Consider the following 24,870-nt stretch of genomic DNA (forward strand, 5'->3'; position numbering starts at 1 on the left):
TCAAGCAGGAACTCCGTCTAAATTCCACTTCGGTAAGTGACCGTTGGCCTTACAAGCACCGGGCTCTTCTCCACGGTTGCCCCATTGTTTTGAAATACTTCTGCTCCTCGGTGAACGAAATAAATTCAATATATAGTTTTATTTTCCCAAGAAACCTTTGAGATTTTTTTCCCATTGGTAACCCTTGATTTCTTGTTTTTATAACCTTTTGTATTGTAGTCGGCCCTGGGTATTTTAAGCGGGAAGGGTGGTTTTCAAGGCCAGTCTGGAATGTTGACCTATTACAGGTAGTCCATGAGTTTCATCCATCCATTTAGTGATTGTTCCAAGTTACGACAGCACTGAAAAAAAGTGACTTAGGACTGTTTTTTACACTTGGCAACCATTGCAGCATCCCCCACGATGACAGTGATCAAAATTCAGCCGCTTGGCCACTGACTTGTTTTGATGACAGTCGCAGCATCCTGGGGGGTCACGTGATGCCCTTTTGCGACCTCCTGACACGCAAAGTCCAAGGGGGAGAAAGCAGACTCATTTAACAACCATGTGACTAGCTTGACAACTGCACACTTAACCGTTGGGCCAAGGAAGGTGACACAAATGGGGCAAAACTCCCTTAACTAGTGTTTCGCTTAGCGAGAGAAATGTTGGACTCAAAACCGGGATTGTAAGTGGAGGACTACATGCCTTTCAAAATGGTACGGACCGCTGAAAAACAGGCCAATGAATAAATAAATAACGTATACACAGAGAGAGAGAGAGAGAGAGAGAGACCCCCCCAAAAAAAATAATATTTCTACATCAAGGTAGTCAAACTTCTGCTCTCCAGAATAAATGCCTGTAATTTGGTGAAGGAGTGTGCTAGAGATTTGCGGACAATAGCTCTCATTCATAATTGTGCTGCCTATACTCATTGCCATGGAAACAACAAGGGTTTTAGAGATCAAAGGCCATTTGCAAAAAAAAAAAAAAAAGTTCCTGTCCAAGAGCTATGCAAATAGGACTGGATGGATCTGGTCTAGGACCATGAAGAGGTGCTTCTGATGTTTCTTTTTCAGATGAAGCTGACAGTTGAAGTCCTCGGTCCATTGTAAGATCTGGCGTCACTTCAAAGAAAAAAAAAATATTTGGATCCAGTGAAAGAACAGAGGAAGACGGATTTTTTTTTCTTTTTTTGTTAAAAAGAAAAAAAAAAGAAAAAGATGAACACTGTTAATTCATGTCTCAAATCTTTACGGGTGCTTGTGGGTGCCAAAATCTATGATTTCAGCCATCACGGCTTTCAATTTTTTTCCCCCTTGGACCTCAATGTGCTTTGGTTAATAAGGAAAAACATTTGGACCTACAACTAATAGATATGTTCTAACCAACAGAAAGGTCAGATAGAAAGTAGTATGGAGTATAACAAAATAACAAATTGGGAGGGAGGTCTTCCAGTCCAAACCCCTGCCGAAACAGGAAACCCTACACCATTTCTGACAAGTGACTATCCGGTCACTTCTTAAAAGCTTCCAGTGTTAAGAGCACCCACAACTTCTGAAGGCAACTTCTGTTCGACTGGTTAATTGTCTTCACTGTTAGGAAATTTCTCCTTAGTTCTAGGTTGCTTCTCTCCTTGATTATGGTAGTTGGATAGATGGGATGGGATGGGATAATAATGGAATGGAATGGAATGGAATGGAATGGAATGGAATAGAATAGAATAGAATAGAATAGAATAAAGATGGGATGGAATGATAGACTAGAACAGAACAGAACAGAATAGAATAGAACAGAACAGAACAGAATAGAATAGAATAGAATAGAATAAAGATGGAATGGAAGAAGAGAAGAGAAGAGAAGAGAAGAGAAGAGAAGAGAAGAGAAGAGAAGAGAAGATGGAAAAATGGGCAGCTCTATAAATGTTTTAAATAAATAAAATGTTTAACCCTTGCATCAGGACTGCTCGAATCTTGCTCAGATAAATACCACCCTACGTAGCTTGCATGTTGATCGATTTTGGGGGATGCAAAAAAAAGGGAACGGACCATAAAAGGCCTCATCCCCCCCTCCAGCAAGATTTCATTTTCTTCCAAAATGTTCCTTCCTTTCCTTCTTGATCTTTTATTTTCCTTTGGTGGAAGCACACGCTTCTGGTGACCCAACTTATGCTTCGCCCCGGGTGGTCATCTTCTCCCAAAAGAGCCTTACACTTACATACTCACATCCTGGCATCCTGACTCCTTTGTAACAACCCTGATTCAAAAGAGGGCACCCTTCTTTCCCGATCTCGGGCCGGTCGGTGGGCTGCAAAAATGAAAGAAGCCCACCCTGCGCTGAGGAAGGGCCTTGCTTCCTGCCCATTAAGAGAACGGCTAGCCAGCTTCGTTTCCAAATCTAATTTGCAGGCTGATTAGGAAGAGAGCATCAAATGACTTTGGAAAGGAATCTAAGCTGGTCTGCTTCCTCAGCAAGGAAAAACACAGCACTTTTTATAATGGAGACTGAGTCTGGCAGTAAGAGGGACGGGGGGAGGGGGGGAAGGGATATTGTCAAATGTCAGCATCCTGATAGGCAAGGGATCAAAGCTTGCTGTCGGCAACATAAGTTTATAGTCAGCCAAGCCAAACAATGAATGACTTTATCTCGTTGTGGGGTGAAAAACAGAGAGCAAAGTTCCAGAGAATTATGTCTGAACTAGCAATTGCGGATGTTTTATCCTTCAGAAGTTCTCTCTCTCTCTCTCTCTCTCTCTCTCTCTCTCTCTCTCCTCTCTCTCTCTCTCCCTTTCTCTCTCTCTCTCTCTCTCTTCCATGGAGGGGGTGATTAAAAAAATGCAATACTATATGCCCCCCCTTAAAAATAGACATCTGCCCCCGATTCTAATAGCAATGTGGCCAACATGATTTTGTACTGCAGTCCAAGGATCAAGGCTCTTGCTATTTTTATAAAACAAATTATGAAGACCATAACTCTCTTGAACTTGGGGTTCAGCTAAGAAAGTCACCCTATGTAGGTGGAAAGGGGGGGGGGAAACCACAGGATTTTAAGGTCCAAACAGGAGGCGAGAGAGGTTGTTCCCTGCTGAATTTTGAGATGTCCTTATACTGTAAATATGACAAGTTGGTGAACTGGCTGAATCCCACCAACTGGTGGTAAGTCAAGTATTACCCCTATTCCTCTTTTGTAGAACAACAGAGACCAAAACTCCTTGTGCTTCCACACATTTACGAAGGCCTGATCTACCGTCTTCCAAAATAGGGTCAGAGAATGAGATCAAGCTGACGACCTCTGATCTTCTCATGATCTTCTGGACCTGCCATGCAGAAGTAAAGCTGGGTAGATTTGCTGCTAGGGAAATTCCCCTCAAACAGAGGACTCTACCTCGTGGACAGCCAACTGCTTCAGAAGGATATTTTGGAGGAAAACACCTGAGGAAGGAAATTGACACCTTCTCTAAATGTGACCTCCGATATTTCTCAATCCTAGCCTTTCCGAGCAGGAGAATGACTGTCATAAAACACTTGTTCGAACTGTTCTCCTTCACCTGGTGGCCCTTGAGCTGCCAAAACATTAACAGGTCATAGTTCAAAGTTGTCTGGCTGGATTCAGGACAACAACAACAGAAGCTACAGCTCAATCCAAGGGGGAACGACTTGAGCGCTTTCAAGCTGTCACCTTAAGGTAGACCAGTGTTTCCCAAACTTGACAATTTTAAGGCATGAGGACTTCAACTCCCAGAATTCCACAGCCAGCAACTCTGGCTGTTGAATTCTGGGAGTTGAAGTCCACATGCCTTAAAATTGTCAAGTTTGGGAAACACTGAGGTAGACCAAACGTCAGACCGACCTCCAAGTTGTCTCCAGAAAGAGGCTGAATTTTCTGAATCACCCCCAGCTTTGAAAGCGCTATGCCTTTCCGTACTCACTGCTGGGGAACCCCAGTTGGGTGAGGTGTCTTCCTACCTATGTACAAAGACTCACTAGGAAGATGGAAAGAGGTGTGCCTGTGAATTTGACAGCCTTTGACTTAGCCTGCGTGGTTCTTTATAGAATCACACAATCCCAGAACTATGGAGTTTGAAGTAACCCCAAGAATCATTTACAATCTCTGCCACATCAATCATCTGTAATCTAGTCTTGAGAACTGGTGGTCCCACCATTTCTTGAAAGCCTTCAGAGGTGGAGAATCCACAACCTCCATAAGGAATCTGTTGTGCTGTTGAACCGATCCTACAGTCAAGAAACATCTTAAATCAAATCTAAATAGCTTTCAGGAGTCCGTATGGTTTCTAGATCTAGCTGCCGCAGCAACGGAAAAAGTTCCTGATCAATACTTGAAGGTCTGTCATAGGGAAGAGGGAGGGGTCAATTTATTCTCCAAGCACCAGAGCTCAGGACAAGAAACAATGGATGGAAACTAATCAAGGAGAGAATCAACCTGGACGTTCCTCGGAGGGAGGTCCAACCTGGAATAAGGAGGAATTTCCTGACAATGAAAATTATTAAGCAATGGAACCGCTTGCCTCCAGAAGTTGTGGGTGCTCCATCATTGGAGGCTTTCAAGACAAGATTGGTCAACTATTTGTCCAAAATGATATAAGCACTCCTGCCTAGACTAGAAGACCTTCAGGATCCCATCCAGCCCTGTGAGTCTATGATCTTCTCTAGGGTACTTTTTATGAACATGAACATTGGCCTTCATTTCTCCAAAGCAAACATCTCAAGATCTTTCAACCGCTCCTCCTCAAGCATATCCTTAAGCCATCCTCTTAAGTTATCCCATGCTTTATCCAGTGCTGAGTCCAAGGAAGACCCCTTTTTAGGTTCAGCCACCCTGCTGCCTCCAGAACTCCGGACGTTTTGGGGTAACCCACAATATTTTTCCTTTCTGGAAGAAAGGAAGAACAGAGGGATTACATTTTATTTAACGCAGAGCCCAGCTTTGAAGGAGTGGGGGGAGGGCGGGAAGGGAGGCAGAATAGGGAGGGCCATTCTCCTTGCTGGTGAGATGTCTGGCAAAGGAGCTGCTGTAACGCATGGTTCCAGCTGGCTCAAGATTAAAGCACATCTCTGCAGCTCCAGAGCAGTCAAAAAACCACACCGTGGCACTGGCAGGAAATTCCAACCGATGGGAGCCAGCCTAGAGTCAGTATAGCAGCTGAGGGAACCAGGAGGTGTTTCTATTCATAAAAAGGTTGGGGGGGGGTTTCTTCTGCATTTCCTTAAGACAGTGGTTCTCAACCTTTTTAATGCTGCGACCCCCAACCGGTCGTAAGTCAAGGACTACTCAACTGGTGCAGCACTGTTTGCAGAATGGGACTTTTGGTGGGCTCAGCAGGGCAGAGACAGCCTGGACAATTCCTACTGGCTTTTGAAAGCCAATAGAATTAGACTCTATTCAAGAAAGTCTATTCTATTGGCTTTCAAAAGCCAATAGAATAAAAGGGAGTAGCACAGCTAAGGAAAAGGGGGAAAACATGGCGGACTGTGTTGTTTGGCGACCCCCGTGAAATGGTCATTCGACCCCAAATGGGGTCCCGACCCACAGGTTGAGAACCACTGCCTTAAGAGGAACGTCAAGTCACGGGACCAGTGGAGATGGCAGTTGACATTGCCATCCATTTGGAAAGGAAACAGCTACAGGCACACACTACCTTGGGGCTCTAGGTTTCTGATTTGCAAGGGAGAAGTTGGCATAGACGACTAGGGGGTAACTGTTATAATGATATACTATATTTGGAGGTTTCCCCCCCCCACTGGAACATTTTTAAAGCACTTTTGTCATTGTTTCTTTCTCTTTTAAAAAGAATGTATATCTCTGCATTATAATTATTTTGATATTCTATTCCATTTGTTTGTTGGATTGTTTGTTTGGATCCTGGGATAGAGAGATGATAGAGATAGAGATAGATAGATAGATAGATAGATAGATAGATAGATAGATAGATAGATAGATAGATAGATAGATAGATGATAGGCAGATAGATAGATACACAGAGAGGGAGACGTGTGTGTGTATATATATATATATATATATATAGAGAGAGAGAGAGAGAGGGAGGGAGGGAGGGAGGGAGGGAGGGAGAGAGAGAGAGAGAGAGAGAGAGAGAGAGAGAGAGAGAGAAGGAGATATGGAGGGAGACTTTGATCCAACTGTTGCTTCAATGTCTCTGAAACAATGACACAACTGAAAAGACGATCCAGCAGGTCATGGGTTGTCTAGTAGATTGATAGATCGATAGATTCATAGATTTATTTTTCAACGGCGTGGAAGATCCATCCTTGGAAGTTTTCAGACCAAGCTGAGACAGCCTTTTGTCTGAGAAGGTTTGAGGATTGGACCAGAACACCGCAGGACCTCTTCCAAGCCTAGGATACTACGGGATTGCGGACTTCCCTGTGGCCTAGAAAATTAGAGAGAACAAGCACCATGTTATGTTCCAGCGCAAAAGTCAGGAGATAAGTCAGATCAGCGCACCACGGGATGGCCACGTCTTAGAGGCAAGGTCAGAGTTGGGCAGCTGAGTTTTTGACAAGTTACGTTAGGAGTGAGATGAACAGGAGCTGCATGGAAACTGGAAAGAAACAACTGAACTATGGAATCTCAGAGAGACAGACAGAGCAATTTCCATCTGTAAAGAGAAACTGTCACTGTTGAATTCTGGGCAAATCATTACCGTAACTTGATCAAGCCGTCAAGCAGATGGCTTCTTTGCCTTGGCGACACTCATCTTCGGTCAAATCTCTGCCAGGGCTCATGTACAGTTGCAAATTTCAACAGCAACAGCAACAAGAAAAAAAAGGGGAGGGGGGGAAAGGACAAGCAGCTGCTGAGGGCTGCTAAATACATTTGCAATAGGGAGGCTCAGAGGGATGTCTGCGTGCGTGTTTTTTATCTGTTTTTCATATGTACCACTTGTTGATGGAGTGCTGAGCATCACCCCTCCACTGGAGCGGCAGGGTAAAGTTTGAAAGTTCAGGCAAGGTAGGAAGTGTTCCACCAGCAGAGTCTCTGGAGGCAACCAAGTTCATCAGCCAGAAGGAAGGAGATTTATCTGCAGGGAAGGGAAAGGAAGTAACTCCCCCCCCATTCAAATAGCTGGGAGGAACATGATGGAAACAGGCTTTAAAATGAGAGAGAGAGAGAGAGAGAGAGAGAGAGAGAGAGAGAGAAGAAGAAGAAGGAGGAGGAGGAGGTGGAGGAGGAGGAGGAGGAGGAGGAGGAGGAGGAGGAGGAGGAGGAGGAGGAGGAGGAGATGTAAACTAAAGAAAGAGAGAACCAATCTAGAACTAAGGAGAAATTTCCTGACAGTGAGAACAATTAATCAGCGGAACTCCTTGCCTCCAGAAGTTGTAGGTGCTCCAACACTGAAAGTTTTTAAGAACACATTGGACAGCTATTTGTCCACTGGTATGATATGGTATTCCTGCCTTGAGCAAAGGGTTGGACTAGAAGATCTGTTATTCAGAGAGGGGGGGGGAAGGACAATTTACAAAAAAAATGGAAGATGGGAGCAAAAAAAGGGGGGAAGAAAATGATCTGGTACAATGACTTTTCTTTTTCTTTACTCTGTTTTTATTTTTCTTTCTTTTTTCTTTCCTTCTATTCTGTTTTTTAATTTCTTTTCCTTTATACTTTTTGCTGTTTCTATTGTTCTTTCTTTCTTTCTTTCTTTCCTTCCTTCTTTCTTTTTCTTTTTTCTTTCTTTCTTTCTTATGTTAGTTTTCACTATTGCAATTATAATCTTAATAAAACTATTCTTTTTTAAAAGAAAAAGAAAAAGAAAGAAAGAACACTTTTTGAATTTTGCAGCACGGTACTCCAAAGATGTCTGCGATGGGAACTGCATATAGAAATAGACATCGATAAATATGTTTACTGTTTTTCTGTTTACATAATGCCGAGTCTGGATGTGAGTCTGGATATTTTTGATGAATGCTTCTAAAGTTTTCTTTCCCTGGGAAAAAAGGCTTCTGTTTTCCTATATATATTTTTTTCTCAGTAGGCTTGAGAATTTCTTTTGCATTTCTCTTGAAGATATCTTTGTGCTGATTCAATTGTTGCAATCGCTGGACGGTGGGGAAGGGAAGGATTTCTATTCCTCGCAGACAGCTGGTCAATGACCATCATCCACCATCCAGTCAGAGCTGAAGAAGCTTCTGGGATGAGAAGCGAAACGTCTTCACAGAAAAACAAGACAGTCCAATTGCCTCCTGAAAAAAGCTCCTTTGGGATAACCAGGACCTGGATAGACTGAGCATCTCCATAGACATTTGTTCTTTTTCTTCTTCAAACACCCCTCCTTCTCTCTCTTAGGCCTTCTTCCTCTCCAGTCTCCTCTGTTTGGGTGTAAACAGATACCATTAAACTACCAAACACGGCAGGATCTAAACACAGAAGAAGATCAATTTCATCTCCTAATTGAGTTCATCTGCAGGGCAACCTCATTGGAAAGACTGGAGACCATTTTTTTCCCCCCATCCCAAAGCACCAACCATCACCAACCACTCCTTCCTCAAGGTCTCTTCACCTTTTTGCCAAACTCTCTTTCTCCCACACACATACCAACACGCAGGCACACGCAGAGAGATAAAACCTGCAGCGCACATCCTGCACACCCGTAGGTCTGTGCCGTCACTTCTGCCCCTTGCTCTCTATAAAAACCGTGGCACATGTATGGGGGCGAAAGGCAGAAATTTCACTTCTGTTGTTCATTATGCTTCACCCATTGAACGTCAGACGCACTTATTTCAGATAGTGTTACCTATTAGAAAAGCTTTCAAACCAGAGGGGTGGGGGGTGGGGAGAGGGAAGAAGTGATGGAAAGGGGGTAAGAGAAAACTGGAAACTTTGGAGCTGGGGCTGAAGGATGTGAATATCAGTTCTGCTAAGGGTTCTGAAAGATCCACTGTATTCATATTTAGGTTATCTCGTGCATAAGATTCCAACGTTCGTCCAATTTTTTTCAGATAATCTCTTACTCTTTCTCTCTCTCTCTTTCTAATTTTCTCTCGCTCTCTTTTTTCCTTTCTCCCTGTCTCAGTCTTGGTCTCTTTGTCTCTGTCTCTCATTCACTCTTTCGTTCTCTCCCTCTTTCTCTCTCTCTCTCTCTCTCTCTCTCTCTTTCTTTCTTTGTCTCTCCCTCTCTGTGTGTATATGTGTGTGTATGTGTTGCCTCTACGTTTCTACATTGGGAGACTGGGCAACAACTCAATCTTTCAAAAGTATTTCCCTGTCACTGTCTTTCCCATAACCCAGTTTTATGGAGGGGGAAAAAAACCCCACCCATTTTCTCCATATGTCAAAACATGGCTTTGATTGCAGGCAAGACTGTGGCTGTGCATCTGTGCGTTAGAAGACCCCTTGATGAAGAAGAAAACATTGTTGTGTAATCACTCTTTGAGCCATCTTGAGCAAATTGAGTTTGTCTAAAATCCACCCAGCCTTTAAGAGTTCATACAACGTGATTGTCTTGATGTTGCCGCATACTTTGGTGGGGGCAGCATGGAAGATGAGAACTTCTCTTTCAAAGGCCGTTGATCTCCTGTGAGGGAGAACAACAGTTGTTATGATCCAGAAAACTCCAACTGAACCCAATTAATCAATGTGGACTTGATTTGAATCATGTGCTACGCTTGGTCACCTCTCTGATATTCTATCCTTATCCTTCCCTAGACTCAACCTTGATTGATGTCAACTCTACGGCCCTATTCTTCTTTTTAAGTCTGTGGGATAGAACAACAATTCCTACATCAAAAGTTGGATTCTTGGCTCAAGGCGGATCATTTTCACAGAAGGGACCTGGGCGAGTCTAAGATTGCCAGGATATTTATGAGGGCATGAGAAAATGTGTCCTCCACCCCACCAATTCTTCCTATGTTTACCCAAGGATCTCAAATTTGTGTGATGCTGTTTCCATCCAGGGCAAGAAATGAAAATAAAATAGAGAGAAGAAAGAAGAAAGAAAGAAGAAGGAGAAGGAGAAGGAGGAGGAGAAGAAGAAGAAGAAGAAGAAGAAGAAGAAGAAGAAGAAGAAGAAGAAGAAGAAGAAGAAGAAGAAGAAGAAGAAGAAGAAGAAGAAGAAGAAGAATTTGTTATGCATCTTTAATTCAGTCTGATCTGACAAAGGTTTAAGCAATTGCTCTCTTTGTGCGCAAAGATGGGTTGCATTTTCCAAGTTACGAAAGTGGCTTCCCGCTTACAATGACCCTCCTTTTCTTATTCTTACTGGGCTGGGGCAGCACAAAATCCTGAATTTATTTTTGGGAGTAGTAAATGAAGAAGAAATTTAATAAACGGGGAAATGAGCTGTAGCAGTGATTTTCTCCCTTGGCGACTTTAAGACAGGTGGACTTCAACTCCCAGAATTCCCCAGCCAGCCTGTTATTGTTATTAGAATTACAGAATCAGAGAGGTTGAAGGTATCTCAGCTACCTAATCAAACTCTTGCTCAGTGCAGGATCCACTAATAATAAACCATTGTTATTATTTCAATTATTTTTCCAATAAAATGTTCATCAGACATTCAGGAGCATTGTAAAAGTGAGCGATATATATATATATATATGTGTGTGTGTGTGTGTGTGTGTGTGTGTGTATATATATATATGTGTGTGTGTGTGTGTGTGTGTGTGTGTGTGTGTGTATGTGTGTTTTCTGAGGTTTTCGCGGGTGTTTGTATGTAGGTCTTTGGTTGTTCGGGTTTTCTCCCGCGTAAAATTGGAAGTGTCTTGGCGACGTTTCGATGAAGTCTCATTCATCATCTTCCAATTTTACGCGGGAGAAAACCCGAACAACCAAAGACCTATATATATATATATATATATATATATATTTACAATTTCAGGTATGTTTTTTAGGTTTTAGTTAACCTTTTAAGGGAATTAGGCTGCCGGTTTTAGTTTCTGGGGATTTGTTCTGCTGCTTTTTAAAAGTTTACCTATTTATGTTGTAAGCTACCCAGAGCCATTTAGGAGTGATTGGCGTATGCATTCTGTAAAATAAATAAATAAAGCGAATAAGACAGCCAGCAACCATTTAAAAAGATACACACATTTAGTTCTATAAACTAGATTAAATTGAAAAGATCTGGCAACCCATTTCAACCCCACGCTGAGTGAAGTCAAAAGAGGGAGGGTGGGAAGCCATTGGCTTAACGTGGGAATGAACTGGGAGAGAGTAAGAGAAAAGGAGCATGGGGGGGGGGGGAAGAGAGAAAATGAGAATTATAAGAGAGAAAGAGGGCATAAAGAAATGCATGTGAATACATAACAGGGAGGGAGGGAGGGAAGAAAAAAAGAAAGAAAGAAAGAAAGAAAGAAAGAAAGAAAGAAAGAAAGAAAGAAAGAAAGAAAGAAAGAGGAAGGAAGGAAGGAAGGAAGGAAGGAAGGAAGGAAGGAAGGAAGGAAGGAAGGAAGGAAGGAAGGAAGGAAGGAAGGAAGGGGAGATGGAGGAAGAAGGGAAGGGAAGGATAAAGAAGGGAAGGAAGAGAAGGAGGGAGAGAAGGAATGAAAGAAAAAAGGACAAGGGGAGGGAGGATAAAAGGAAGGGTTAAGAGTGTCAATTTTATTATAGAATGGTTTTTCTTACTAAAGTTTTTTTTCCTAATAGAAGGCAGCTATAAATGCAGACAGTTGCCAAGTCCTGATCCTCAGACTCAACCAGAATAACACAATAACAATGCATTGTCAAAGCAGCCTTTAAAACAAAACCAAAATGAAAACTCAAATCTAAAATGGGCTGCAGGGGAAGCCCAGTTGGGCTATTTTTCAGAAGAAGGCTGATTTCTTAAGGTCAGGCTAGGCTACATTCATTTTTAAGCCTCCCTTTATTCCAAGACAGACTTAGTCACCAAGAGGTGAGGATGTGAGAAAGATTCCATCTTCCCTCTTTGTGGAATTCTAGGAGGCGCAAAATGTCACACAGCTGCCAACGTGACACATCTGGAAACTTCACATTCAGCCATGGCAAGGTTGCTTAAGAGCACTTGGTTTTCAAATCACGCCACCTCTGTAAACAGCCCACTAAACTAAATAGCCTCACTCATTTTATCTCCACCATTTAAACCGCCACCTCAGTTGGTACTCTATGCATCTGGTGGCAGTGAGTTCCCCAGCTTAAAATTATTTTGGCTGGAGATGCTAGCACCCGACTTACTGTTACCACCTCAAGCTCAGTAAAACAATTAAGCCTTTTCCTCCTTCCATCAAAGACTATTCTTGCTTTAATGTATATTGCCAGTCCAGATGCAAAAGCTCCAGAGCTTTATAATGCCCTGGTAAGGCCACACTTGGAATATTGCATCCAGTTTTGGTTGCCACGATATAAAAAAGATTTTGTGATTCTAGAAAGAGTGCAGAGAAGAGCAACGAAGATGATCAGGAGACTGGAGGCTAAAACGTATAAGGAATGGTGGCAGGAATTGGGTATGTCTAGTCTAGTGAAAAGACCGACTAGGGATGACATGATAGCAGTGTTTCCATATCTGAGGGGTTGCCACAAAGAAGACGGGGGTCCACCTCTTCTCCAAAGCGCCTGAAGGCAGGACAAGAAACAATGGATGGAAACTCATCAAGGAGAGAAGCAACCTAGAAGTAAGGAAAAATTTCCTGACAGTGAGGACAATCAACCAGTGGAACGACTTGCCTCCAGAAGTTGTGGGTGCTGCATCACTGGAGGTCTTCAAGAAGATATTGGACAGTCACTTATCTGAAATGATATAGGGTTTCCTGCTCGAACAAGGGGTTGGACTAGAAGACCTCCAAGGTCCCTTCCAGCTCTATTATTCTGTTATGGTATAGGGTCCTGAGCGAGGGGTCAAACGTGTCATTAGTCTTGAGTCCCTTCGTGCCCACAAGAGACCTAAGCCCAGCCCTCCTTGAATTCCGTTGACTCTTATCTACCGCCAATTTGCTTTGACCATTAGTAGTTCAGATTCTTGCAAAGACTAAACTTGTACTCATTTGAATAACCCTGGTTCCTGATTTCTTGTGCCTGATGTCATGCTCTTGGGACATCAATCCTTCCATTCCTCCCATCCATCCACCATTCCATTCCACAAAGTCTTCCTTAGCTTGATACTCCAGGAAAAGTGATCTTTCTGTACTTCTGCTCTGCCTTCTGGTGGATGTCCAGATTTTGGCAGCCCACATCTGAAAGCTTCTAGCCCTGGATCAATCCGCCAGGATGTTCAAAAAAAAAAATAAAAATGGAAGAATCATGGGTTAACCCATTAATCAAGAACAATTCATCAGTGGAGCAGCCTGCCTTCAGAAGCTGTGGATGCTCCATCCCTGGAAGTTTTCCAGAAGAGACTGGATAACCATTTGTCTGAAATGGTAGAGGGTCTCCTGATTGAGCAGGAAGTTGGACTAGGTGACCTTCAAGGTCCCTTCTGTTATTCTGTTAGATTTCTGTTAACCCTGCCTCATTCTTCAGGGCCAGGCGGAGAGCAAGGGTCTTGCTTCCCCTCCTCCCACTCCTCCCCATGGCAAATCAAATAAATGTCCTCGGAAATCAGTCTCATTTATTTCACAGAACCGCCTTTCAGATGCAAACGTGATGCATTGACTTGACTCCCGGGGGGAGGCATCGACTGCCTCACTCCTAGCCTCAGTGCTCCATCCGTAAAACGCAGCAGCCAGAAGCTGATTTCCCCCAGCCAGCTTTCAAAATGAAATTTACAAGAGTCCCAAGGACATTGTGGGGAAAGGCCAAGGGCGACTACGAAGCAGAGGTGGGCAAGGGAGGGGTGGAGGTTCACAAGGCAATTCAATCAGGGCCTGGCTGTAGCTTTAGATGAGGGGGGGAGGGAGGGGAGAAAGGGGAGGGGGAGTCTCTCCCATTGACCGCTCTTCAGATTAAAATAGATGGAAGTCATATTGGCCTGAAGGCCTGGAAGGAGCCCACCCTGGCCTGGGAATGCCGGAGATGAGAAGTCATCAAAGCTGGAGGAGTGGGCAAGGTAGAGAGGGCTCAAGAGAGAACTGGGCAGGAAAGGATTCGTAAAGGTCTGGGGAAGGTGTAAAACAGTGTTTCTCAACCTTTTTAATGCCGCGACCCCCAACCGGTCGTAAGTCGAGGACTACTCAACTAGTGCAGCACCGTTTGCAGAATGGGACTTTTGGCGGGCTCAGCAAGGCAGAGACAGCCTGGACAATTCCTATTGGCTTTTGAAAGCCAATAGAATTAGACTCTATTCAAGAGAGTCTACTCTATTGGCTTTCAAAAGCCAATAGAATAAAAGGGAGTAGCACAGCTAAGGAAAAGGGGAAAAAATGGCGGACTGCGTTGTTTGGCGACCCCCGTGAAATGGTCATTCGACTCCAAATGGGGTCCCGACCCACAGGTGGAGAACCACTGGTGTAAAAGAAAGGAGGGCAGAGTTGAATGGAAGAGTCCTTTCCCAGTTGTTTTGTACTGGGAGGAAGGATCTGAGTTAAAACGGATGCCGGATAAGGGAGAAAATGGAGCAAGGCAAAAGAGAAAATGAAAGCAAGACAATAATGGGAAGGAAGGCCCCAACCAAGAGCACATAGGCAGGGAAAGCTGTAAGGATTTGGGGACCTGATCGCAGTCAACAAGATCCTTCCTGCAGGTGTGAATAAATTCTGAGAAACTCTCATTCCCAATGGCCAAATCCCAAACAAGCTAAAGAGAAACCTGTCCCTTTTATGAAACATAATTAAAAAGATAATTATCACCCAAACCTTCAACGATAAATTGCTAAAAAATCTAAACAGGTCCAGTGCCCGTAGACTATTGAGTTGGGAAGTGTGTAGTAGTATTCAGATCCATATTTCTCAACCTTTTGGCACCTAGAAATAGGGTGGAATTCAATTCTCAGAACTCCACCTACTTTAAAGAGGCCGAGATTGAGAAACATTGATTTAAAGGATATGGCTTGACTGGCCAGCATGAAATATGGAAGCACTTCGTATTCCCACCTGAAATTAGCATTGGAATTTCTAGGTTCAAAAAAAAAAGGGGGGGAGGGGAATGCAAAGGGCTAATCTTCTAGAGCAGGGATTTTTAAAAAAATCAGGCTGTAGAACTTTTGTTGTTGTTTAGTAAATCCTACTACCAATAAAGGGGAATATTTATAGTTCAGGGTTGAAATGGGAGGTCCTTGGTGCTCATTCTATTCTATTCTATTCTATTCTATTCTATTCTATTCTATTCTATTCTATTCTATTCCATTCCACATCTTGTAAACATCTTGTTCCATTCTTCTATTCAATTCTATCAATTGTTATTCTATTCTATTCTGTTCTGTTCTATTCTGTTCTGTTCTGTTCTGTTCTGTTCTATTCTATTCTATTCCATTCCACATCTTGTAAACATCTTGTTCCATTCTTCTATTCGATTCTATCAATTGTTATTCTATTCTATTCTATTCTATTCTATTCTATTCTATTCTATTCTATTCTATTCTATTCTATTTCTATTTTATTCCATTCCATTCCATTCCACTCCACTCCATTCTATTTGTGCACTAAGGGCCACTCCGGGCTGAATAGAGAGTTGTGTGAAAAGGATCTGGACAGCCAAGTTTTGCTTCAGTCTGTTTTTGCCAGTCCTCATTCAGTCAAGTTCCCCTTCCATGGCGATAGAGACAGTGAAGAGATGACAGATGAGAATGCAAGCAGGGTTGCTAAGGACCAGGGAAAACAAAACAAAACAGATGCCTTTGAAGGAGCAGAACAAGAATGGGCACAGACCAGGTCTCCTAGATTGCCCTTTACACTGAAAAAATTTGGACTGGCTCCTTTTAAAGATATCACACACATACACCACATACCCACACAAACACACACCCCTTCCGAACCAAGAGGACCTCTGCCAAGCCCTGCTCCCCACCAAACTTTCACACTCAAAGAGAAGGTTTGGGTTTCCCAATTTGATACCCAACTTACAGAAGCCCTCACCACAGTGTGAAAATCCACCTGTTCAGGCAGGAAACCTGCAAGGAAAGGAGACCATGGAGGGTGGGAATTGGGTTTTCAGGTGAATTAAGCTGTGACTCAGTCTTCTCAGAAATTCTTGGGCGGGACAGCTGGGGAAGGAGAAACCAAAATGGCCTGTGTATTTAGGTCACAGTTCCCACCCACATTCTTTAAAAATTGCCAGGAGAATCAGTGCCAACTACAACTTCTCTTATCAAAACGGAGACCTGTAGCAAATTAACAATATAGATCAGACATGTCAAACACAAGGCCTGGGAGCCAGATGCGAAGTGGTTTCATGTGGCCCGCGAAGCCATCCTGGAAACAGTGAGGAAACGGCCCCCGCTGCCTTGGCCCTGGCCCTGGCCCTGGCCGGCTGGGAGCCACTGTACAATTTTGTGGTGGCCATCTTGGCACTTGCCCCGGTGGACCATGCCTTGGCACTTGCCCTAGTCCCACCCCCTTCTGCCGGAGACCTTCAGATCTGTCCCACTCCTGCCCAGGCCCCCATAGGCACCCTTGACGCGAATGATGTAGAACTGGGCATGCCCAGCCAGTAGGCCACACCCACTCCATCCACGCCCACCCAGTAGGCTGCACCCACTCTGGCCACCCCCACCCACCCACCCCCAGGGCAACTGCAATGCTGATGTGGCCCTCAGTGAAATTGAGTTTGACACCCCTGATATAGGTAGTCCTCGGCTTACAACTGAGCCCCAAAGTTTCATGTTTCTTGTAGCTGTGCAAGGACTCAAGGCTAGTTCCCTGCTTGACTCCTACTCCTTGCCTGGCTGGGAGCTACCTGACTGATGCACACAGATAAATTGACAAATGAACGGCTCATAATTCTGAAACTTCTTTTCGGAGGAAGGTCATAAAGGACAAAGAAAAAAATCACAAAAGACACGGGAAAGCTTCAAGAATTTCCGATGTTTTCCTTTTAGCAAATGAAAATGCAACATGATGGTGAACTTTCACAGAGTAGCTGCTGAGCTAATCGCAAGACGTAAGGGAACATCAAGAGGAATATGGTTCCGTCCCTGGATAGGATTGCATTTTGATGATGAAAACTTTTGACTCAAAGAGCAGATTCGGTTTTTAATCAAACGGTGCTGATTTGTTTGCCCATGACAGTGACAAAGCTCAGAGACTATTATGTCCTGAGTGCTCCTAGCCCTTATGAATGATAAAAACCATGATTGATATTTATGGTATTAGATGAATGCAGCGAATTGCAGGTTACTCAAAAAACTCTGGTTAAAGAAAAATAGCAACATGGTCATAAACAGACCTAGCCTAGACATGCTTACGGAACTGTATAAACCTTTTTGGAGGTTTACAGGCTATCAAAAAGTAAGTGATGGTGATGATTCCCAATGAAACAGAGATGTGTTTTGCATTAAGAATAATCACAGTATCGCTCTTAAGATGCAACGGGCAGTATGTTCTGAAGATGCAATAAACCTGAGCTCCTGAGAGCATGGATGAGACCGGCATGTAACAAATAAATACCTTTTAAAAAGGAGAATATAACAGCTCCATCTGAAAATGGTTTGCACATTGCTACACACTGACAGCATCCCTAATCATCTGGAAATTAATAGCTTACAGAAATAAATTGGTGAAATCAGAGGCTTTCTCCGCGGACAAAGAGATCCTTTTGTTGTGCTTGATTGCAGAATCCGATCTTAGCTCATTTTCACTCTTTGAAGAACATTTTCAGTCCTTTTGTGGATCGCAGAGTGGACCAAAGGACCCTTAACGTGGCTCTAGCAAGCAAGGAGAATGCCAAGAATTCTAGAGAGAAGGACAAAAGGCAAAGGATGAAATTCACCAAACTTAGAGATGGAAGGGAGGAAACATGCCGAAGTCATAATAGTCTGTTGAGGTTGGGAATGAGACAACTGTGTTGACAAGGAAGGTGGAGGAGACGAAGGGACCCTTTCATGGAGAATCTACCTAGGCATTCTGAATGGGTCTAGGACACCTCAGTCTTGGCCGTCTTGCCCCAGCTGACTCGCCCCAGTTGTCTCACTCTGGCCAACTCGCCATGGGACAATTCGACATGGGATAGCTCAAGAGAGGGACAAATGAATTGCAGTTAAATAAACTTGGGCACCGCAGAGAAATTTGGGGACGGTTGGAATCAGAAGTCAAAAATATTGATGGTCTCCTGGAACAGGAGATTCCGTAGTTGTTGAGATGTGAATGACTACCTGGAGGAACAAGAAGTTACTGCAGTCCAAGAAGGAGTTTTAGAGTCCAAAGTAGAGGAATTCTGGGAGTTGAAGTCCACAAGTCATCAAAGGGCCAAGTTTGAAGACCCCTGGTCTTGGGCATAAAAGCCCAGACTAGGAAAAAAAAAAAAAAACATTAAATGAACTTTTAAAACATGATATCATTATTTTGATATATCTGTGACAGCTGAGTCATGCATCAGAGGGCAAATTCCTTCCAGATTAAGGGTAGTATTCTTCTGAATGCCTCTTGCTGGAGAGTGACCTATTTATGCACTTTGTAGAAACATGATGCTGGCTTGGTTGGTTTTAGCCATTCAAGCAAAACTCTTAAAGTTATGCTACAAAAGGCAATAGTTGGAGTTTTTTTTTTTCATCTCCACTTTCCGTCTAAATGTGAAAGTGATGAGAGAGAGAGACAGAGAGAGAGAGAGAGACAGACAGACAGACAGACAGACAGGGGGGCATTTGGTATATATAAGTGGACACATGCATAAGACACAGAGACATAGAATAACAGAGTTGGAAGGGACCTTGGAGGTCATCTAGTCCAACCCCCTGCTCAGGCAGGAAACCCTATACCATTCCAGACAAAGGGCTGTCCAGTCTCTTCTTAAAAACCTCCAGTGATGGAGCACCCATAACTTTTGAAGGCAATTTGTTCCACTAGTTGATTGTTCACACTGTCAGGAAATTTTGTTTGATTCTCTGTGTCATGTATGTGTGTGTAGGTGGGGATATGCATAATGGTGTTTTTTTTGAGAGCTGAATGAAACAAAATTTCATTTTAATGTATGCTGATTAATGTGCATTTAAAGTGACAATAAAGTTGTTATTCTGTTCTGCTCTGGGTGGCTTTCTTGCAGACCTTTCATGACCAAACTAGGTGACATCATCAGTGCAATTGAGGGGGTTATGTAATTTGGTCGTGAAACTTCTGCCAGAAAACCACCAAGCTCAGAGAGCACTCTTCTATCAGTTCAAGGACTTGTACAAAAACCCAGAACAGGGGTGAATTCAGATTCTAATTCTAAATCAAATTAGAGAAACACAGCCAGTGCTGAGGTCGTAGAAAAAAAAATATGGAATTGAGAATAAACATGGCTCAGCAGTTTAACAAGATTTTCTGGGTAAAGCTCGTGTGGAATCCACTCAACGGATGAATCTGCAGAAGGCAGGCAGAGTCCCTGTCTCTCATTCTATCACAGTGTTTCCCAAATTTGACAATTTTAAGGCATGTGGACTTCAACTCCTAGAATTCCACAGCCAGCGTTGCTGGCTGTGGAATTCTGGGAGTTGAAGTCCTCATGCCTTAAAATTGTCAAGGTTGAGAAACACTGTTCTATCAGCTCTTTGTCTTGTGCATTTTCTCAAGGCTCTCTCGCGGGGTCCAAAAGACGGGGAAAAATTGCGGGATCTTTTTCAAGCAGGAGCTGGAGGGCCCAAGGCTCAGTAAAATCGGAGTGGAGGCCAGCTAAGCGGGTTGCTACAAGCTGGAGAGAAATGGGGCTGGGGGTGGTAGCAGGCCCTTAGGGGAAGGAGAATCTATTCGTCTCTTCCTTCCTTTCTCCCACCACGAGAAAGGTGATTTTCCTAGCCCGAATTCCTGGGGCATCTGGATAACATCTGTCAACAAGGGTGGAGAAGAGAGGCAGGGAAGCCAGACCCCTCCTCCAACCACTGAGTGGCAGACTTGCTGAGGTTGGCTTGAGGGCCAAGAGGCTGCAAGTTCAGGAGATTCTCTACCCTCCGGTGTCCCTTGATACTAAGGAGGACAGGAGTTGATGGGAAGGTGGAACTCTAGCTTTCCAAGGAGAAGCAAGCAGCATCAGTGAGAGTTAAAAAAAAGTTGGGAAGGGAGGGAGAGAGAAGAGAGAGGGAGAAAAATAGAGAGAAAGAGAGAAGAGAGAGAAAAGAGAGAATAGAGACAGAGAAAGGAGAAAAGAGACAGAGAGAGAGAGGAGAGAAAAGAGAGAGAGAAATGAGAAGAGAGAGAGAAGAGAAAGAGAAGAGAGAGAAAAGAAAGAAAAGAGAGAGAGAAGAGAGAGAAAAGAGAGAGAGAGAGAGAGAGAGAGAGAGAGAGAGAGAGAGAGAGAGAGAGAGAGAGAGAGAGAGAGAGAGAGACAGACTTGCATATCTGTTGGATCTCCTTCTGCCTGGAGGGTCTTTCCAGGTTAACCTGCTCCTTTCACCTAGACTGCCTGTCTCCACTGGTCATTTCTGGAGGGCTTTGACAGTCTCACCTGGAAGGAACAGGTGAGACGTTCCAGCCTCCCAACAAAAACTGCTCTCTTGCCCCCCCCCCCATCACCATCACCACCATCCCTTTTAAGGAAAGCTTCCTGTGGATTATGGGGTTTCTATGAAAGTCCACTAGCTGTTAACACCCAATAAATGACTTTTACCCTTAGGCTCCTTGTTTTTGTTTTAAATCCATTGCAGTAGGCTTGCTCTCACTCTCTTTCCTTCTTCCCCCTCCCCTCCCCTCCCCTCTCTCCTCCCTTTTTTTCTTTTTCCACTGATTTTTGCCCCCAGATCTGGGATCCAGAACATCACACCTCAATCCCCAATCTGAGAAAAGACAAGGGCGTTCACCTTGCAGGTAAAGCGCTGTGGAAGGTGTTCTGCTAAAGTGGGAATAGATGTCTTCACAGTCTTTTGGACTTCAGCCTCCCATCCTTCTTCTCCATTGCAACACCCAAGGTGGCTTCCAGTTGGCCTGCCATTAGCATTAGCCAGCCTGGTCAACGGTGAGAGATGAGGGGGAGTTTCAATCCAGCAGCTTGGAAGACCAGATATTTCCATGTTTGGCGTCTCCCTATCTTCTCATCCATCTATTTCCATAAGTTCTCAGTTAATTGGGAAGATCAAAAGGGAGGCTAGGGGATTTTATGGAAATCTTCTATCAGCATCCTGCTAAGGAGTCTTTCCCAGTTCAACAGTGTGGCGGGTTCTGGAAATAAGCTTCTGCAATTGGGGCTGGCTGTCATCTCCAGAATTGGAACATGCTAGTCAGCAGGCAGGTCCTTTACAGAGTCAACCCATTCCACTCCCTTTCACACAAACACCTCTTTCTTTTCACTTTGATCCAAATACCTCTTCCTTCCTTCCTTCCTTCCTTCCTTCCTTCCTTCCTTCCTTCCCTTTAATTCCCTTCCTTTATTTCCTTCCTTTTGGCTAACTCCATCCCTTCAGCTCTCTTACTTCTTCTCCTTTCCCTCTTCAATCTCCTTCCTTCCCTCTCTCCCTCCATCCCTCTCTTTGTCATTTCTCCCTTTTCCACCTTTCTTCCTCTTCCTTCTCATTTTCCTCCTTCCCACTCTCTATCTCCATCAGTCTCTCCTTCCTTCCTTCCCTCCCTCTTTGTCTATCCTCCCTTATCCACCTTCCTTCTTTTTTTCCTTTTTCCTCCTTCCTGCTTACCTCCATCTCTCCTTCCTTCCTCCTTTCCTGCCTGCCTTCCCACTAAATTCTCTCTTCCCTTGTCTGAGTGATTATTTTGCTGTCTATACAGAGAGAGAGACAGACAGACAGACAGACACATATTATTTTCAAGCCGAATATTTTTTACAGTTCTCCTGGCCTTCCTGCTCGGCCCTTCTCGAAGGCAAAATAAACAAAAAATAAATTTAATAAAGGGAGGAGGGCAAGGCGTATCCTTCGGGGCGACTGGAGCTGCCAGGAGAAGCCGCCGTTTGCTGGCCCAGTGAAAGTCGGATGGAAAAGGGCTGGCAGAATCGACGCCCTCCCCACCTCGACACTTCCCGGGCCAAATTCGCTTTGATGTTACCTGCTCTGCAGGTTGGTCGGCCTAACCCGAAGCCGCTCCCGGACAGCCCGGCCGCAGCGACCCGGTCGCCTCGCCTCCTTCCTACCCCCGCCCCCCGCCACCGAAGGCGGGCGCGAGCGGAGCCTAATTAATTTCAATTTATCTCGTCACTTGTCAGGCTGAGATGTTTAATCCTGCTTAGGAACCATTTCTCCCGGGGGAGGGGAAGAAGTGCTCGGAGTGGAGAGCTGGCTGTTCCTAGACCCTGGTTTAATGGACGCATAAATGCCCAAGGAGAGAAGCAGCCGGCAGGTTAAGTGGCAGATCCGTGCGGGCTGCCAGCCAGAGAGCCTGGATTAAAATCTGAGGCTCCCTGGCTCCCATTCCCCCCCCCTCCCGTTTCTTTCCCCCCTCCTCTCTTTTCCTTCTTTCCTTCCTCCCTTCCCCTCTTGAATTGCTTTAATTACGCCCCTTCCGCCCATCTTTCCTTCCTCTCTTGAATTTCCTTCTTCTTCCTTCCTTTTCTTTCCTACTTTCTCCCCCACCCCGCCAACCCTCTAGATTCTTTTCCTTTCCCTCTTTTCCTTCCTTTCTTTCTTCCTTCCTTCCCTCCTTCCTTCCTTCTTTCCTTCCTTCCTGCTTACTCCCTCCCTTCAGCCGTCTCGCTTCTTCTCCTTTCTCTCTTTGACTTCCTTCCTTCTCTTCCTGTTTCCTAATTTCTCTCTTTAATTTCCTTTCTTCTTACCTTCCTTCCTTAATTTCCTTCCTACTTGCTCCCTCCAACTCTTTTCTTCTTCTCCTTTCCCTCTTTAATTCCTTCCTTCTTTCCTTTTTCTTACCGACTTTCTATCTTTCATTCTCATCCTTCCTTTCCTGTAATTGTCTCTGAATTGCATCCTTCCTTTAATTGTCCAGGTATCCCCCCCCCCGAACAAAATTAAGGCCAGGCAGCTAATCCGATTGCAGCTGGGTCTCTCCCCTTCTGTCCTTCCCGCCCGCAGCTGCTTCAGGCCAACCTTGGCCACTTCGGAGACTGCGAAGCGGGTGCTTTGCTCCCTCGCCGCTTTTATTCTTCCCCAGCTTCGCTCCCGAGGTTTCCTGGGGGGGGGGGGAGTTTCTGCTCCCCTCTCCCCGTTCTCCCGCTTGCATCGCTCTTTCTTTCGGACCGTCCTTCCAGAAAATGTAACCCCACCCACCCAAGTGTATTTTCCCCCTTACAAGGCTCCCTCGAGACCGATTGCTCTCTTCGCCGTGCAGGGAAGGAAATAAAACTCAGAACAGGGAAAAAGTGGAAGTACCGCGCTTCCTCTCTCCAACCTGTTATCCTCCGGATCTCCACTCCCATCATCCCCGGCCGAATAAATATTATTGATGAATAGATCCCAAGCCCCAGCTCATGATCAAGAGAGGCGAAACCTAACGAGAGGTTTGGCGCTTGGAAGCTCTTTGCGTTATTTCTAAGCGAAAACCTGGAGAGAAAGCGGCCGAATCGGAAATAATATTATTCCAACGGGAGCAGGAAGAATTTTGTTCTCCGGTTCAAATCAGAATTTTTTTTTTCCTCCTGGGCCCCCCAATTTATCAAGGCCGCCGTCCCCTAAACGTGAAATGTTGTTTTAAAACGAGCATTTGTCTTAGACCGCAGCCAGCCTCGCCTTTCCAATTTCCCAGGACAATCCTGAGAAAGGAGTGTGTGTGTGTCTCTCTCTCTGTGTGTGTGTGTCTGTGTGTGTGTGTGTGTGTGTGAGGGACGTTTTCCCCACTTCCCCTACTCTTCCAGGCAATCTTGCAGAGGGAAGTGCAGTCACAGAGCCAAATAAATAAATCTACCAGCATGCCTAAATCACAACCCTCACCGCTTAACGCTTGTGAATGCAACCCTGGCTTTTAAAATTAAGCCATTCGATTTAATTCCGAATCATCGACCTGGGCATCAATTAATAAACGCCAATGGGAAAGCTTTTGGGGGGGGGAAGGGGTGCTTTTAAGTCGTTCCTAACTCTTGGGGATTGCCTAGTCAAGTCTCTGTAGTTTGAGGAGGCAACAATTTGCGGGTGCTGCTTATTTGCTCTGACCTTCTTCTTGCTAGACTGAGAGAGGAAAAGTGGTCCAAAGTCACCCCATTGATTCCTGTGTCCGAAGCAGAACTAAAACTCAAGTCTCTCTGCTCCAAGTCCAGCGTCCTAACCACTAGACTAAGCTGTCTGCCCTTGTGCTCCTTTCCTTATGTACGCGTTTGTTTTCTCTTCTGAGGGTTTTATAACTTGTGGATCTATCTCCATTGCAACTTTCAACTGCTTCTCTTTTCAAATGTTAACCGGGTCTTCATCATTCAGCTTCTTCATCTGTGATTTAATTTCTTGAAAAGCACTTCTCTTTTGTCTTTCTTTCTTTCTTTCTTTCTTTCTTTCTTTCTTTCTTTCTTTCTTTCTTTCTTTCTTTCTTTCTTTCTTTCTTTCTTTCTCCTTTTCCTGGAAGCTTAACGTGAAAATGGAGATGATGACTTGGTTATATTGAAGAAAGCTCAGATGAGAGTCAAAATCCCTGAAGCATTTTGCAAACCTTGAATTAGGGACCAGGTGATTATTTTTTAAGGGCTCCTGCAGTTTTTATATGAGTTTCATGGTGGATGTTTTTGTGTATGTGTGTGGTCGTTAAGAGTTGGCATTTGATGGCACGTACAGTAGTCCTTGAACTCAAGACTGCACGCCCCATGCTAGTCTAGGCAGAAAATTAGCCAGTTCTGTTACATTTAATTTTGGAATATGGAGCAGGAGGAAAAAAAATAACCATATTCCTTATTGGCCAAGTGATTGGACACACAAGAAATTTGCTGAAGCTCTCAGTGTATATGCAGAAGAACAAAGTAATATAAGCATGAGAAAACAATAGGAGAAGATAATAGGAAAGATGAGAAGGATAATAGTAAAATAGGATA

General features: G+C 44.2%; 1 long non-coding RNA gene across 1 annotated transcript in view; it reads right to left on the reverse strand.

Annotated features, from left to right (window-relative positions):
* Positions 1-7,832: 7,832 nt before the first annotated feature.
* LOC120303187 overlaps positions 7,833-24,870 on the reverse strand; it is a 41,362-nt gene continuing 24,324 nt past the window's right edge. Inside the window, exons 2-4 of the long non-coding RNA XR_005555367.1 lie at positions 18,143-18,277; positions 17,536-17,723; positions 7,833-9,526 (exon numbers count right to left, since the gene is read on the reverse strand). This is a non-coding gene — a long non-coding RNA (uncharacterized LOC120303187). The remainder of the gene's footprint in view (positions 9,527-17,535; positions 17,724-18,142; positions 18,278-24,870) is intronic.

Source organism: Crotalus tigris, unplaced genomic scaffold (genome assembly GCF_016545835.1).
Source record: "Crotalus tigris isolate CLP2741 ecotype Arizona unplaced genomic scaffold, ASM1654583v1 scf7180000024461.5605484, whole genome shotgun sequence".
Taxonomy (NCBI): domain Eukaryota; kingdom Metazoa; phylum Chordata; class Lepidosauria; order Squamata; family Viperidae; genus Crotalus; species Crotalus tigris.